Source organism: Microcaecilia unicolor, chromosome 3 (assembly GCF_901765095.1).
Source record: "Microcaecilia unicolor chromosome 3, aMicUni1.1, whole genome shotgun sequence".
NCBI lineage: Eukaryota > Metazoa > Chordata > Amphibia > Gymnophiona > Siphonopidae > Microcaecilia > Microcaecilia unicolor.
This window is the reverse complement of record NC_044033.1, coordinates 183552789-183570920: the sequence shown is the minus strand read 5'-3', so window position 1 is coordinate 183570920 and position 18132 is coordinate 183552789. Positions and strand designations below refer to the sequence as shown.

Genomic DNA, 18132 nt, shown 5'->3' with positions numbered 1-18132 from the left:
CTGGAAGAAAGTCCAGGCCTTGATGATGGGCGCTGAGGTGCAGCTTGAACCCAACACTCTAGGGGAGCTTTCTCTACAGACATCAAAAGGGTCACTGCATTCATAGCTGCCAATGCTCAGCACTGGTCTCAATCACTCGCAAGATGCAAGTCTCTTGGATTGTCTGAAGGCTCCATGTCTGGTGCAAGCGCTCTTGATGCCTTAGTAGTGTGCCCTGCAAGAAGGCAACCCAGTTCCTCCTGGAACCTGGCTCCTTGAAGGCAAGCACTGGAAGAGGCTAGGATGGTACTGGTATGAAAGCAGCCTGGGAATCTGCTAGTGCCGAATTGGAAGTGGGGTCCCAGCTGTGTGGAGACTGGCATGGCAGCACCATAATGACAAGAGGAACGCTCCTCCCAGCTCCAACGCTTCTTGGGCATCAGCAACACTGATGCCTTAGAGCTCCTGGCACTGTGCCTTGAGGAAGACTGATGCTGATGCTTCTTGGCCTTTGCCAGATGCACAACATTGTGGTCCTCTGAAGCTGACGAGGACGATGTCGAAGCCACACACTTCTTTGGTGTTGGTTCCGTTGCAGACCAGTCCCCGGGCTTGCTCAGGCATAAGTGGCCTCAGAACCAGAAAAAAATAAAGAAACCTAAAAGTGCCGCAAAACACAGAGTACACTACACGGACAGGGAAAGGGGAAAAGAGAACAATGGGGAAAAAAAAAAGAAAAGGGCATATAGCTGCGAAGGTAGGTACGCCATAAGGGGGGGGGGGAGGGGAGAAACCTATACACAGAGCTCACAACACACAACCTCTCTGCTAAGTGGAATGAAGATACCTGGAAAAAAACAAAACAAAACTGTATGCAGATACCTGGTCCCACACGAAGGTATTCGTGCACATACAAGATGCTGCTAGAAGCTTCTTGAAGCTGTAGAACGCTGAGTAATGTCCGCACCGGGGCTCCATCGGATGGCATTACTCATTTGTGAGAATTGTTGTCCTGCTGGTCCTCAGTGAAAGTATAGTATCTGAATTCAAGAAAGCATAGGACAAAACACAGAAGACATCCAAGGAGGAAGAAGGGATTTTACAGCTGAGCATCTGGTAGGAATGGGTAGACTACATAACAGGAAGGAGGGGGGGGGGGGGGCAACCCAAACAAACCATCACACCATTTAGCCTATCATGCTCTATGTTTCCTGGTAAGTCCAATAGAAATATGCACATGTATTTATAAAAATCAAAGAAAATCCTTCATCTGTACAGCCATTTTCAACATTTCGTTGTGATAGCGGTGATGATAAAATGTAAGAAATTTCAATCTCATAGCAGTCTCAGTGCTGCAGTACTTCATTACGCTGAACAAATTATATTTTATCAGTTCTGCTACAGAACAGCTGCAAAGCATAAGGACCAGTATCTACTATATTCCTGGAAAGGTGCAAAATATCTCAAAAAACTAACACAACTTCCTCAGACAAATGGACCAATGGAAAGCAGCAAACATTTCCTTAAAAAGGTAAGGTATACACAAACAGAACATGCTTAGGATTTAAAAGGGTAAAAAAAAAGCTTGCAAAATGTATAAAAAGGGGCTGCTGGTTGATCAGCTTTAAAGAATGCCATTTGAAGCACTATTCTTGAAGTGAGGTGTGCAGAACTGCTTTGATCAATGAAGCTGGCAGAAAGTTTGCTAAAACACAGGCATAAACAAATCCTGCCACAGTCCCAACCCCTCCTCCAGCAGGTTTTCCCCGTTTAACAGGGATGCGGCTTTGACAGGGATTGAGTATAAGCACCCTGTACACCTCTGGCAAAAATCAGTTATGGGAAGGGAGGAGAAACACAGAAGCAAATGAAGGGCATGCAATTGACATTTTCTTAAATTTCTTAGTAGTTACAGCTAAGCAGGTACGTTCTTCACTGGCAAGCTGAGTGGTGATGAAGAAATTAGACATTAGCTGCTAATTTACTTTAGTCCCTCCAGACCAGTCTAGGGAGATGTGATGTGCATTAAAATTTTAATGCACTTTAACAGCAGGAATCTCTTCCCCACCCGCAACCATCCAGCATTAAAACAAAACACTGGGGCTCACCTGAACTTCAGGGACCGGAAGCTAGATCAGCCCTGCTAGGAAGAGGCAGCTGCCAGCAGTGTGGAGAAGTACCACCATACACCCACTACCCGGAAGCGACTTCCAAGGAACGAGGCTCCAGCCCTTCAGGACCAGCACAAGACAGGAGAGGCTTGGGACCCAGAAGAGGTGGCCTGCGTTCTCTCACTTCTCATGCTGCTTCTACCTGCTCCTCTTAGTCCTCTGGCCTTGCCTTTAATGCTGAAGGGAGGCTGCTTCTCATCTACCAAGCCTCTCTGTAGCAACAGAGGAGGAAATTGGTTAAAGCTGTGTGGAGGGGATATTTGCTTGCCTTAGACATAATGAATAAACCTGAACCTGCCTCCCTGAACCTGTGCACTGGGCTTGTCCTGTGGTGTTCATTAGGGATGGTTTTAGGTACCAGAGAGTGTGTTATTGTGAAGCAGGCAGCAACACCAAAGAGATTGGCAGTGCTTGGAAACAAACTTAAAAATAGCCCAAAAACAAGTCAGCACTGAAAAAAGCAGCCCAAAAATAAGCTACCTGCAAGTTCCTCCCTCTCCCCCCACTCAAAAAAACCCCACACATGCACTCTAAGCTGGGTGACAATGGTTACCATGGAAATCTGAAAATTCTAGAACTCCATGCACTCGCTCAGGTGCCAAACACTGCAATGAAGTGAGGTAAAATTATGTATCATACCTGATAATTTTCTTTCCATTAATCATAGCTGATCAATCCATAGACTGGTGGGTCGTGTCCATCTACCAGCAGGTGGAGATAGAGAGCAAACTTTTGCCTCCCTATATGTGGTCATGTGCTGCCGGAAACTCCTCAGTATGTCGATATCAAAGCTCCATCCGCAGGACTCAGCACTTAGAGAATTACACCCACGAAGGGACACTCCGCCCAGCTCACCACCGCCGAAACGGGGGAGGGGAATTAACCCAGCTCATCCCCACACAAGTGGGGGAGGGGAATCCGTCCAGCTCATCCCCGCGGAGCGGGGGAGGGACACCACACCCGCCGATGCGGGGGGATCTGGCTTATCCTGCAACCGCAACCGCGGGAGGAGCTGACTGACCCTAACACCGCCAAAACGGGAGGGGTACAAAGCTGCCCTACATCCGCACGAAGCGGGAGGGAGTGCCGGCAGAATTTAAATCTCAATCCAGCCCCGTAAAACGGAGGGGAGAGGAATGCAGCAGCTCACTGTAACACAAACTCGTCTCAACTCTTGAAGAATCCAAGTGTAAAAACTTGAACACGAAGTCTTTCTGAAGTAACTGAAGACTAAACTTGAACCTGAAATGCAACCAGAATAAAAACAGTACAGAAATCTGGGAGGGGCTATGGATTGATCAGCTATGATTAATGGAAAGAAAATTATCAGGTATGATACATAATTTTACCTTCCATATCATCAAGCTGATCAATCCATAGACTGGTGGGATGTAACGAAGCAGTACTCACCTAGGGCGGGACATTGAAATCCCTGACCTCAACACTGAAGCTCCAAACCGGGCCTCCGCCCATGCAGCCACCGTCAAGCGGTAATGCTTGGAGAATGTATGAGCCGAAGCCCAAGTTGCCGCCTTGCATATCTCTTCCAAGGAGACGGACCCGGCCTCTGCCATCGAGGCCGCGCTAGCTCTAGTGGAGTGAGCTTTCAGCTGGATAGGCGGCACCTTCCCCGCGGCCACATAAGCCGCTGCAATGGCTTCCTTGACCCATCTTGCCACTGTAGGCTTAGCAGCCTGCAGACCCTTACGAGGACCTGCAAACAGGACAAACAGATGATCCGATTTCTGGAACTCATTGGTCACTTCCAAGTATCTGATGATGACTCGTCTCACATCCAGAAATTTAAGAGCAGAGTACTCCTCTGGGTAGTCCTCCCTACGAAAGGAAGGGAGACAGAGCTGCTGATTCACATGGAAGCGAGAAACAATCTTGGGCAGGAAGGAAGGCACTGTGCGAATAGTCACTCCTGCCTCAGTGAACTGCAGAAAGGGCTCTCGACATGAGAGTGCCTGGAGCTCGGAAACTCTTCTGGCTGAAGTGATAGCCACCAAAAAGACTGCTTTCAACGTCAGGTCTTTCAGAGATGCCCTCGACAAGGGTTCAAAAGGCGGCTTCTGCAATGCTCTTAGCACCAGGTTGAGATTCCACGCAGGCACCACTGAGTGCAGAGGAGGGCGCAGGTGATTAACTCCCTTGAGAAGCGCACCACATCTGGCTGCGAAGCCAGGGAAGCACCCTTCAGGCGGCCCCTGAAGCAAGCCAGAGCCGCTACCTGGACTTTAAGGGAACTGAGCGACAGGCCTTTCTCCAGACCTTCTTGCAGGAACGCCAACACTGAAGAAATTGGAGCAGTGAAGGGAGAAAGTGAGCCTGCTTCACACCACGCTGCAAATAGACGCCAAACCCTGGCGTAAGCAGTCGAAGTAGAGCGCTTCCTCGCTCTCAGCATAGTGGCGATGACCTTGTCTGAGAAGCCCTTCTTTCTCAGACGCTGCCGCTCAATAGCCAGGCCGTAAGACCAAAGGGGGAGGGATCCTCCATCATCACGGGACCCTGATGTAACAGGCCCTGCTCCACTGGCAGCCGCAGAGGATCGTCGACTGAGAGCCTGATCAAGTCCGCATACCAGGGACGTCTGGGCCAATCCGGACCCACCAGGATTACCCTGCCGGGATGCTTTGCCACCCGGTCTAGCACCCTGCCCAACATGGGCCAGGGCGGGAACACATAGAGAAGCTCTTGAGTCGGCCAATGTTGGAGAAGAGCATCTACTCCCAGGGATCGAGGGTCCCGTCCTCTGCTGAAAAAGCGCGGCACTTGGCAATTGGCCGATGACGCCATCAGATCTAGGCTCGGCTGGCCCCAGCGCTTCGTGATGTCCAAGAACGCCTGAGCAGATAGCTGCCACTCTCCGGGCTCCAAGGTATGGCGACTGAGAAAGTCCGCCTTGACATTCATGACTCCGGCAATGTGAGCTGCTGACAGCTGCTCCAGGTTCGCTTCTGCCCACTGGCATAGATTCATAGCCTCCTTGGCTAGAGGGGCGCTCTTGGTACCTCCCTGACGGTTGACATAGGCCACAGCCGTGGCATTGTCCGACAGGACCCGTACCGGCTTCAACACCAGTACCGGGATGAACTCCAAAAGCGCCAACCGAATGGCTCTGAGTTCCAGGAGGTTGATAGACCACTTTGCCTCTGCAGGAGACCAGAGCCCCTGCGCTGTCCTTCCCAAGCAGTGGGCTCCCCAGCCCGACAAAGAGGCGTCCGTCGTGACGACAATCCACTCCGGGGTCACCAGAGGCATTCCCGCAGACAACTTGTCTGTCTGCATCCACCAGCTCAGCGCCTTGCGCACTGCTGGGTCCAAGGGAAGGCGCACAGCATAATCCTCCGACATCGGAGTCCAGCGCTGCAGCAGAGATTGTTATAGTGGTCTCATATGAGCCCTGGCCCAGGGCACTACTTCCATCGTGGCCGTCATAGAGCCCAACAGCTGCACATAGTCCCAAGCCCGAAGAGGAGAGGCTACTAGGAACTGGTCCACCTGAGCCTGAAGCTTGACAATCCGATTGTCTGGCAGGAACACTCTGCCCACTTGGGTGTCGAATCGAACTCCCAGATACTCCAGGGACTGAGTCGGGCGCAGCTGGCTTTTCTCCCAGTTGATGATCCATCCCAGGGAGCTCAAAAGAGCAACTACCCGGTCCACAGCTTTGCCGCACTCTGCATAAGAGGGGGCTCGGATCAACCAGTCGTCCAGATAAGGATGGACTTGTACTCCTTCCTTTCGCAGGAAGGCCGCGATGACCACCATTATTTGGAAAAGGTCCGCGGAGCAGTAGCCAACCCGAACGGGAGGGCTCTGAACTGGAAGTGTCGGCCCAGGACTGCAAAACGCAGAAAGCGTTGATGAGGAGGCCAGATGGGAATATGCAAGTACGCTTCCTTGATGTCCAAGGATGCCAGGTACTCCCCTGCCTTCACTGCCGCTATAACAGAGCGGAGAGTCTCCATGCGAAAGTGCCGCACTTTCAAGGCCCGATTGACCCCTTTGAGGTCGAGGATAGGCCGGACAGAACCTCCTTTCTTTGGTACCACAAAGTAAATGGAGTAACGCCCCTTGCCAAGCTGACTTTCTGGCACCGGAACGACCGCACCCAGGCGGATCAGATTGTCCAAAGTCTGCTGCACTGCCACAGCTTTGACCGGAGACTTGCAGGGAGAGAGTACAAACCCGTCTATTAAGGGTCGGCAGAACTCTAGCTTGTAGCCGTCTCTGATGACTTCCAGCACCCAAGCGTCTGAAGTTATTGTGGTCCACTCGCCCAGAAACGAGGATAGCCATCCTCCAATCTGCACTGGGGCGTGGACCAAGACCCAGTCATTGGGTACGAGACCCTGGGGGAGGACCGGAGGGAGCACCTCCGGGACGGCGGTCTCTGCGAAAGGAATGCTGCTTGGGGGAGAAATTCCTCTTAAAGGAAGAGGGGGCAGAGGAACCCGACCTGCCCGGGCGGTACCGACGGGCTTCCTGAAACCGTCCTCTGGAGGTACCGGGACGAGCACTAGCCCGAGCCCTGACCTCTGGTAACTTCTTGCCCTTAGACGTGCCGAGATCGGTCACGATTTTGTCCAGCTCGACCCCAAAGAGCAGCTTGCCTTTAAAAGGCAATCTAGCCAGGCGGGATTTAGAGGCGTGGTCAGCAGACCAATGTTTCAGCCAAAGCCACCGCCGCGCAGAGATTGTCTGAGCCATGCCTTTAGCTGAGGCCCTCAAGACATCATACAGCAAGTCTGCCAAATAGGCTAAGCCCGATTCCAGGGGCCGGCCAATCAGCCCTCAAGGAATGATCCGAGGGGGAAGCCCGCTGCACCATAGTCAGGCACGCCCTGGCCACATAGGAGCCGCAAACTGAGGCCTGCAAACTTAAAGCAGCCGCCTCAAAGGACGACCTTAAGGCCGCCTCCAATCTTCTGTCTTGGGCGTCCTTTAGGGCCATGCCACCTTCCACCGGCAACGCCGTTTTCTTAGTCACCGCAGTGATTAAAGAATCCACGGTAGGCCACAGATAGGCCTCACGTTCACTTTCAGTCAAAGGATAGAGGCGGGACATAGCCCTAGCCACTTTAAGGCTCGCTTCAGGGAAATCCCATTGAGCCGAAATTAAGGTGTGCATGGCATCATGCACGTGGAAGGTTCTAGGCGGGCGCTTCATCCCCAGCATAATGGCAGAGCCAACAGGGGCTGAGGGAGAGACGTCCTCCGGAGAGGAAATCTTCAAAGTGTCCATGGCCTGTATCAACAGGTTGGGCAAATCCTCTGAGCTAAAAAGCCGCGCTGCAGAGGGGTCATCCGCTCCATCCGAGCGGGGATCCGTCTCCTCCAAGGAATCCGCAAAGGACCGTTGGGAGAACTCAGATACGCTGCCCTCATCTACATCGGAGGAGACCAAATTCCTCCAAGGCTGTGAATCAACCCGAGGGCGTTTACCTCTGGGAACCTCAACCTCTTTACCAGACGAGGGGAGCAGGGGCAGCGTTTGCATAAGGAAGGCCTGATGCAGCAGCAAAAACAAACTCGGGGGAGAAGAAACCCCCCAGACTGTGCACTTCCGCAGCCTGGGCTACAGCCTAGACGCACCCTCAACCGGCGCTCGCAAGAGGCGGGGGAGAGACATGCTGCGCATCCAAAATGGCATCCGGCGCGACACTCCGCGAAGGAGCCGCGCGGGAAGAACGGCGCTTAACTTTAGCCGCTTTTGTGCCGTCGCCCAAATTAAGGGCGTTCATGGCATTAATGTCTCCAACCTCAAGGGCGGCCCAAGAAGAAGCCATCCGAGCCGCGTGGCCGGCCAAGATGGCGGAGGCGAGGAGCGGGGGATGGGCGTTTATGGCGGGAAAAACCGCCACGCCGGAGAAAGGACCGGAACATTCATCGGTCACGAAACTGTCACCCAACAAGGGCGAGTCAGGCTTTAAGACCCCCGCATCCCCTCTAGAAACGCTCAAGCGATCCGGGGAGCGACTCTTTGCGCCCTCGCCCTCCGACGCCATATGCCACGAGGAGAAGAATCGGGGAACCCCCTGCCCGCTATAAAAAGGTAAAAATTACCTGCTGTCCGCTCCGAGCTGTAACGACCTGTGTCCCAGTGAGTAGCTGCAATAACGTTTAAATAAACGTCGAAATAAACGCCTTTAAGGACGTTCAAAAATTTTTTTTTTTTTTTTTAACAGAGCCAGCGGGAGGGGGGAGAAAAGGAGGGACCTGGCACCACCAGGTTTGCACTTGCTCAAAAGAGCCCTCAACCCCAGGCACTCAACAAAACCTAAGAATTAGGCTTGGAGGCCTAGCCAGAGCTGCTGCTGTGTGTGACCACCACCTGCTGAGATAGAGAACATACTGGGGAGTTTCCGGCAGCACATGACCACATATAGGGAGGCAAAAGTTTGCTCTCTATCTCCACCTGCTGGTAGATGGACACAACCCACCAGTCTATGGATTGATCAGCTTGATGATATGGAAGCAGTAATTTAAGAAGGTAGTGAAAGCAGCGATAAAATACATCTTACCACAGCCAAAGGAGCTTTGGGAGGTTTTGACCTATGCTGTCAATAATTAAGTCTGCCACAAGAAAAAGGGAAAACAAACTGTTCTCATACTTAAGTACATAAGTACATAAGTAATGCCATACTGGGAAAGACCAAGGGTCCATCGAGCCCAGCATCTTGACCACGACAGTGGCCAATCCAGGCCAAGGGCACCTGGCAGCTTCCCAAACGTACAAACATTCTATACATGTTATTCCTGGGATTTGGATTTTCCAAGTCCGTTTAGTAGCGGTTTATGGACTTGTCCTTTAGGAAACCGTCCAACCCTTTTTAAACTCTGCTAAGCTAACCGCCTTCACCACATTTTTCGGCAATGAATTCCAGAGTTTAATTACACGTTGGGTGAAGAAAAATTTTCTCCGATTGTTTTAAATTTAACTACACTGTAGTTTCATCGCATGCCCCCTAGTCCTAGTATTTTTTGGAAAGCATGAACAGACGCTTCACATCCACCTGTTCCACTCCACTCATTATTTTATATACCTCTATCATGTCTCCCCTCAGCCGTCTCTTCTCCAAGCTGAATAGCCCTAGCCTCCTTAGTCTTTCTTCATAGGGAAGTTGTCCCATCCCCGCTATCATTTTAGTCGCCCTTCGCTGCACCTTTTCCAATTCTACTATATCTTTCTTGAGATGCGGCGACCAGAATTGAACACAATACTCAAAGTGCGGTCGTACCATGGAGCGATACAACGGCATTATAACATCCTCACACCTGTTTTCCATACCTTTCCTAATAATACCCAACATTCTATTCACTTTCCTAGCCGCAGCAGCACACTGAGCAGAAGGTTTCAGCGTGTTATCGACGACGACACCCAGATCCCTTTCTTGGTCCGTAACTCCTAATGTGGAACCTTGCATGACGTAGCTATAATTCGGGTTCTTTTTTCCCACATGCATCACCTTGCACTTGCTCACATTAAACGTCATCTGCCATTTAGCCGCCCAGTCTCCCAGTCTCTAAGGTCCTCTTGTAATTTTTCACAATCCTGTCGCGAGTTAATGACTTTGAATAACTTTGTGTCATCAGCAAATTTAATTACCTCGCTAGTTACTCCCATCTCTAAATCATTTATAAATATATTAAAAAGCAGCGGTCCTAGCACAGACCCCTGAGGAACCCCACTAACTACCCTTCTCCATTGTGAATTCTGCCCATTTAACCCCACTCTGTTTCCTATCCTTCAACCAGTTTTTAATCCACAATAGGACATTTCCTCCTATCCCATGACCCTCCAATTTCCTCTGTAGCCTTTCATGAGGTACCTTGTCAAACGCCTTTTGAAAATCCAGATACACAATATCAACCGGCTCCCCTTTGTCCACATGTTTGTTTACTCCTTCAAAGAACTGAAGTAAATTGGTCAGGCAAGATTTCCCCACACAAAGCCGTGCTGACTCGGTCTCAGTAATCCATGTCCTCGGATGTGCTCTGTAATTTTGTTTTTAATAATAGCCTCTACCATTTTCCCCGGCACCGACGTCAGACTCACCGGTCTATAATTTCCCGGATCTCCCCTGGAGCCTTTTAAAAAATGGGCGTTACATTGGCCACCCTCCAATCTTCCGGTACCACGCCGATTTAAGGATAAGTTGCATATCACTAGCAGTCGCTCCGCAAGCTCATTTTTCAGTTCTATCAGTACTCTAGGATGAATACCATCCGGTCCCAGGAGATTGCTTCTCTTCAGTTTGCCGAACTGCCCCATTACGTCCTCCAGGTTTACCGTGAAGTCAGTAAGTTTCTCAGACTCGTCCGCTTGAAATACCATTTCCGACACCGGTATCCCACCCAGAGGCACACACACACTCTCAGAGTGGCAGATACTGATTTGGGGGGGGGGGGGGGGAAGCAAAAATGCCAGCAAATAACATAGCACAAACTCACCACACCATCTTCTAAAGAAGGCTTCAATGGTCCGGGTAGGGGCGAGATAGGAACTCAGAGACCTCTGCCTCCACCTTTTCTTTTTAAAAAATAGTATTTTTAACAGGAGCTACACTCAAACAAGGTACTCAACTTAAACCCAGATATAAACTGGGTCAGGAGAAAAAGCCCAAGGCACCCCCAACTTGACAAACACGCGTGCAGAAAGAAAAAAAAAACAAAAAGCCTATAAGGCCTCTGCAAGGTCAAGGAAGCTCAGAATAAAACTGACTCAGAAAAGAAAGCCTCCATAGACAGAATTATAGCTCAACTGAAAACTAGCTAGAAATAAAGTCAAGAGCTGCCGGAGGAATAGGGGCATCTGAGATCACCACTGAAAAACGCCCACCAGCAAGGCCAAGCTTGGGTACTGCCAAACTGAGTACAAAACAAAGAGACCGCAGAGGATTGCCAGAGCAAAGTAGAGGCTCACCTTCTAAGCACTCAAGGCCCCTAGATAGCACCAGGGGCTGAGGAACAAAGAGGACCTCCAAAAACAGAAAGGAACCCCTCAAGGTCAAGGAACAAGGAGGTAAAGGGAGGAAAGGGAGATAGGACCCGGCCACCCAGGTTTCAGACCCCCAGGGCACAATGTGACCCCCATGGGCCACAGCCCCAGGAGAGAAGCAGAGAAATTAGGAGCCAGAATGAATTACAAACACTGCTAACCCCTGTAACCTTTTCTCCCCTTAGTACTAGGAATCCCCGGGCCTACCAGACCACTTTAAGGCTCGCACCTCTAACACCTGCTGGGAGACAGAGAAATACTGACTCTGGGAGACACTGCACAGCTAACTTATAGACTCCACCAGAATTTTATAGTTCAGTCTCCACCCACCTGCTGGTAGGACTGCATAACTCATCTGTCTAGGCTGGTCTGGAGGGACGCTAAGGAAGCATTAAGGAGAATCACCATACAAAAACAGCCTGTTAATGTGTTTCACCCTGCTACTGAACAGGGCAAATTCTTCTCCTTTCCCAGTCAGTCCAGAATAATGCTTCCTAAAAAAATAGGTGAACTGGAAACAATGTGGGACAGACAAAAGAAGTTTGGAGATTTCTGAGGAGGAAGAAAGCCCAGGCAGAATTTACATTTTCATAACAGAAGCATAGCAACTGCTGACTGCTAGGAGTATCATTCTAATAGTTAGTGCAGTGGCCTGAGAGCTAGGGGAACCGGGTTCAATTCCCACTGAAGCTACTTGTGACTCTGGCCAAGTCATTTAACCTTCCATTGCCCCAGGTACAAAATCAGTGCCTGTATATATGTAAACCACTTTGATTGGAAAGGCAGTATATCAAGTCCCATCTCTTTTTCCCTTTACATTAGAGCAAAGACTAATGAGAGATTAAACATTTTATATTCCACCTAAATAAGACAGGAAGCTTTTTAAAATCATCCTCCACATATGAATATTAGTCCAGACACCCCAACTCTGACAATCCTAAAGCAAACTATCTGGAACCTTAGACCTTGTCCTGCCCAACTCCAAATATCAGCTTCGAAAGATGAGATCACCAAACTCAAGAAGGAATTAGCTACAATTAAATTAGAATCCAGGATTACTCAATTCCCAGACAATTTACCACCACCACTGCCACAGAGAATGAAACAGAGGAATAGATGGGTCACATTAGGTTCTGGTAGACTAAGATCTGTGACACAGAAGTACTCACCCTCCCAACCTTTGCCCCTATCAAATACTTTTGCTGCGTTGCATCATTATGATGCTGAAAACTGAAGTACTGTGGTGGAACCAGAGGCTATGAAAGTAGCACAACCCAAGAATCATCCCCCCAAAAATGACAGATTGGTGAAAAGCAGAAAACTCTTACTACTCGGAGACTCCATTATCAGAGGCACTAACTTAGGAACACAGTTCAAGGGTTCCAACCTAGTGAAATGCCTTCCTGGATCTTCAGCTACCAGATATACCGACCAAATACAGAAAATGATCTAAGAGAGCAAGGCTACAAATACTGATGCTGTGATTCACCTGGGGACAAATGACCTGGCCAACAATAGCAAGTTTACAGCACAGAGAGCATTCCAGAAGCTTGGTGAGGGACTGAAATCTTTGGTTCGGACGTGGCTGTTTCTGAAGTAATTCCTACGTGGGGGAAGGGAGAGGAAACTGTGAAATTCAATAAGTGGCTTGAGTCTTGATGTAAAGAAGGTTTTAGATACATAGGAGGATGGAGTAATACGTGGAAAAATAACAGGATATACTGTAATGATGGGCTACATCTTTCTGTGATGGGAAAAAGGATCTTTGGGAAGAAATTCACACAGCATGTTTCTAGACATTTAAACTAGAGGGTGGGGGTGACAAAAGGAAACAAGGGAATTCAAAAAGTCATCCCCAAAAATAAACATGATGGCAGAGGGAAATGCCATCTAAATATAGAAAACCACCTAAACTCACTAAGCACAAGGAAAGCAATGAGCACAAATATTCATAGTCTAGGTAAAAGAGTTCAAGACTTGCAAGCCCTGATGTCTGAAGAAAACTTGGATACTGTTGCTATTAGAGAGACGTGGTTCAATGATTCCCATGAATGGGATGTGACCATAATGGGCTATAATCTTTTTAGGAAGGATAGAGAGGGCTGAAGAGGTGATGGAGTGGCGCTGTATGAATGTGGGGAACCTGGGGAAAGGAAGAAGCTTTATGGTCATCCTGAAAAGAGAAGATGAAACCTGTATCCACACGGGAGTTATCTAAAGAACTCCAGCTCAAACAGAGAAGCTAGATAAGGATCTGATAGAAGATATTCAAAAGATTGGTATGAAAAGGGAGGTGCTACTGTTGGGAGATTTTAACTTGTATGATGTGGATTGGAACATACCATCTGCAGAATCGGAAAGAAGTAGGGAGACTGTGGAAGCCTGTCAAAGTGCCTTGCTCAGACAAATGGTGATGGAACCCACGAAGGAAGGGTCAATGCTGGATCTAGTGCTCACAAATGGACGAAGTGTTTCCAATATCTGGGTGGGTGCCCACCTATGTAATAGTGATCATCACACGATATGGTTTGATATAACGGAAAGGCGGAGTGCAGACGCACAAAACTCAAAGTACTAGATTTCAGATGTACTGATTTTGATAAAATGGGGAAATACCTGAAGGCGTTGTTGGCCTGGGAAGGCGTGGGAGAAGTGGAAAATCAGTGGTCAAAGCTAAAGGCTACTATAAATATGGCAACTGATCTTTACGCAAGTAAACAAAAACAAGAGAAACAAGAAGCCTATATGGTTTGCCAAACAAGTAGCTGAAAAAAATAGAGCAAAAGATGCTTTGTTGAAGAAATACAAAAGAATGCAACAAGATCATGGAAAAGATTATCAGATTAAACACTGAAGCGAAGAGGGAAATACGGCTAGCGAAAGCGCAATTGGAAGAAAAAAATGGCTAAAGATGTAAAGAGGTGACAAGACCTTTTCAGATATATTGTAAAAAGGAGAAAAGATAGGAATGGAATTGCAAGACTGAAGGATAATAAGAATGGCTATGTGGAGAGTGATGAAGATAAAGTAAACATGCTAAACAGTTACTTCTCTTCGGTGTCCACGGAGGAAAATCCTAGAGAAGAACTGCAGTCGGCTGCCAAGGGAATATCTAGGAATGGAGTTGATACTGCGCCGTTTATGGAAGAAAGTTTATAAACAGCTGGAGAATCTGAAAGTGGCCAAAACTATGGGGCTGGATGGGATACAGGATACTGAGTTTGCTCAAAAAGGTCCTAGTGGGACCTCTTAAAGATTTAATAGATCTTTAGAGACGGGCGAGGCTCTGCAAGATTGGAGCCAAGTGGATGTGGTCCTTCACAAAATTGGAAACATAGTAACAAAGTAGGTGATGGCAGAAAAAGACCTGTACGGTCTATCCAGTCTGCCTAACAAGATAAACTCATATGCGCTACTTTATATGTATACCTGACCTTGATTTGTATCTACCATTTTCAGGGCACAGACTGTAGAAGTCTGCCCAGCACTAGCCCTGCCTCCCAACCCTAGCCCCACCTGCCAATCACCAGAGCTGCTACCCAATCTCCGCTAAGCTTCTTAGGATCCATTCCTTCTGAACAGGATTCCTTTATGTTTATCCCACGCATTTTTTAATTCCGTTACCGTTTTCATCTCCACCACCTCCCACGGGAGGGCATTCCAAGCATCCACCATTCTCTCCGTGAAAAAATACTTCCTGACATTTTTCCTGAGTCTGCCCCCCTTCAACCTCATTTCATGTCCTCTAGACAGGGAAGTATGCAACTACAGACCGGTAAGTCTCATGTCGGTGGTATGAAAAATAACGTAGTTGCTGCTGAAAGAAAAGATAGTTAACTTTCTAGAAGCCAACGGGTTACAGGACCCGAGGCAACATGGCTTTACCAAAGGAAAATCCTGCCAAACGAATCTTACTTACTTCTTTGACCAAAGAACTGGATGAAGGACGTACGCTAGATGTGATCTACTTGGATTTCAACAAAGCCTTTGATATGGTCCACCACAGAAGACTCACGAATAAGCTGAAAAGGGCTGAACCTAGGACTAAAAGTAGTGAACTGGATAGGAAACTGGTTGACTGACAGGTGGCAGAGGGTGGTGGTAAATGGAATCCGCTCAGAGGAAAGGAAGGTGAGCTGTGGAGTTCCTCAGGGGTCAGTGCTGGGGCCAACTCTGTTTAATATATTTGTGGGAGATATTGCTGAAGGGTTGGAAGGAAAGGTTTGCCTTTTTGCCGATGACCCGAAGATAGCCAATAGAGTGGATATCCTGGAAGGAGTAGAAACAATGAGAAGGGATCGCCAAACTTTAGAATGGTTGAGGGTCTGGCAATTCAATGCCAGGAAGTGCAGAGTGATGCATTTGGGGTGCAGAAACCCAAAAGATATACCAAATAGGAGGGGAGAGATTAGTAAGCTCAACTCGGGAGAGAGACCTTGGAGTGTTGGTGTCGGAGGATCTGAAGGTGAAGAAACAATGTGACAAGATGATGGCCAGAAGGATGCTAGGCTGCACAGAGAAGAGTATAACCAGCAGTAGAAAGAAGGTGTTGATGCCCCTCTACAAGTCATTGGTGATGCCCCACTTGGAGTAGTGTGTTCAGTTTTGGAGGCCGTATCTTCCTAAAGATGTAAAAATGACTGGAAGTGGTGCAAAGAAAAGCTACAAAAATGGTATAGGATTGCGTTACAAACCGTACGAGAAGACACTTGCCGACCTGAACATGTATACCTTGGAGGAAAGGAGAAACAGGGGTGACATAATACAGACATTCAAAGGTATTAATCCGCAAACAAACCTTTTCTGGAGACGGGAAGGCGGTGGAACTAGAGGGCATGAATTGAGGTTGAAAGGGGGCAGACTCAGGAGTAACGTCAGGAAGTATTTTTTCAGGGAAAAGGTGGTAGATACATGGAATGCCCTCCTGCGGGAGGATGTGGAGATGAAAACAGTAATGAAATTCAAACATGGGTGGGATAAACACAAAGGAATGGATCCATAGAATCTCAGCAGAGATTGGGTGGCAACACCAGTAATTGGGAAGCAAAACCAGTTCTGGGCAACCTCTACGGTCTATTCCCCGATTGTGACTGAATAGATATGGATGGGCTGGAGTGTAAATTTTAAGGGGATTCGATGTTAGCTTCAGAACTTTTAGTACAAGAACAGTGCTGGGCAGACTATTATGGTCTGTGCCCCGAGAATGGCAAGCACAAATCAAACTCAGGAATACATATAAAGTATCACATACCATGTAAAATGAGTTTATCTTGTTGGGCAGACTGGATGGACCGTAAAGGTCTTTATCTGACGTCATTTACTATATTACTATGTAAGAGACCACAAGGATCATTTAAAAGGAAACAAATTATATTTGGAGTGGAGGAGTGGTCTAATGGTTAGAGCATTGGTCTTGCAATCCAGAGGTGGCCGGTTCAAATCCCACTGCTGCTACTTGTGATCTTGGGCAAGTCACTTAACTCTCCATTGCCTCAGGTACAAACTTAGATTGTGAGCCCTCCTGGGACAGAGAAATATCCAGAGTACCTGAATGCAACTCACCTTGAGCTACTACTGCAAAATCTAAATAAATAAAATATTGTAACCTTCCCTAAAATCCTGGAAACAAGAATGATACACCAAATGTACTAAACCATCTATGATAAACACCTCCCCCACCCAGTTTTCCAGCCATGATGTAACTGCATTTTTCCTCTCAAATTTCAGTGTGCAACTTTTAAAATTAGCCACCTTTCTAAATTTGGGCTCAAGGCAAGTTATGTTCAGGTTCAGTGGGCACACAATCATTTCCAAATAGGTTAACTGATCACACTGCACAAAGTTAACATCCTGTTACTTGTTTAAGCTCACTAAGCTGCCAACACTTTATATTTGTTCCCTCCCTCCCCCATACATACAGTACCTAGGAGCAACTTTGAAGAGCAACCAAAAGGAGAAATCAGGTCTTAGCTGATAATTATCTTTCCATTAGTCCTTCCCACTGTTCCAGAACCTGTGGGACAGAAGTATCAACCAGCAGTTGGAGATATGTCTCAGAGAACTGAAAACTGAACTCTTTTGGCATCCAGTCCAACTCTTCAGCATTTACGTAGACAAGCAGTAAGAAGAAACTCAGAACAAACACAACAACCTCAAACAAATTGTTAACCTAACACTAACCAGACGAGCAAATGTGTGGGCCTCATCTCTGGACAACTTCTAGAGAACAAAAAAAAAAAAAAGATAAATAGGAAGCACCGTCCAAAGTGACAGTTGTTATTTGACCCATTACTTCGCACAGACAAACATCTCAGAAACTTCAGGCAGACCTCTGAAATAGCAGGAAGGACTAATGGAAAGAAAATCAGGTAAGACCTAAATGTCTCCTTCTATTACGTAGGTTCTCATTATTCCAGAATCTGCAAGATGTTCAAAAGCAATCCCTGGAGTAGGTGGGATCCTGGCACCGCCACCCTGAGAACTGAAGCCCCAAAAATGGCTTCCGAGTACACTGCAACATCCACCCTGTAGTGTTTAACAAAGGTATGCAGTGTCGATCATGTTGCCACCTTGAAAATATCCGCCAGAGACAGTAAGTTAGTCTCCACTCAGGATATTGCTGTATGCCTTGTAGAATAAGCCCACAAGTCCTGAGGGAGAGCCTGCTTCCATTCAAGCAAATAAGCTAATGTGAGTCTCTTTCAGCAATCTAGCAATTATGGGCTTGGCAGCCATGAGGCCAACCCTCTGTTTACTAAAAAAAAAAAAAAGCACAGTCTGATTTGTGAAACTCATTCGTGACTATATCTAATGAGGACTCTACGTATATTAAGAATTTTCAAGAATACAGAGCGTCTCTTCGTCCTCTATGCAAATGGATGGAAGCTCCACAGATCGGTTGAGACGAAATGCTGTTACACTTTTGGAAGAAAGTAGGAACCATGGTTCAGGGAGACCCTTGCTTCTGAAAAG

At 47.8% G+C, this 18132-nt stretch overlaps 1 protein-coding gene and 1 long non-coding RNA gene across 3 annotated transcripts in view; one reads left to right on the top strand and one right to left on the bottom strand.

Moving 5' to 3' along the window:
• The window catches only part of SARNP (SAP domain containing ribonucleoprotein), a 159673-nt gene that overhangs the window by 108104 nt on the left and 33437 nt on the right, over positions 1-18132 (bottom strand). The window lies entirely within an intron of this gene.
• Positions 2915-17359, top strand: LOC115465895. The gene is made up of 3 exons (XR_003941476.1): positions 2915-2928; positions 16030-16033; positions 17274-17359. It is a non-coding gene; the product is annotated as an uncharacterized LOC115465895 (long non-coding RNA).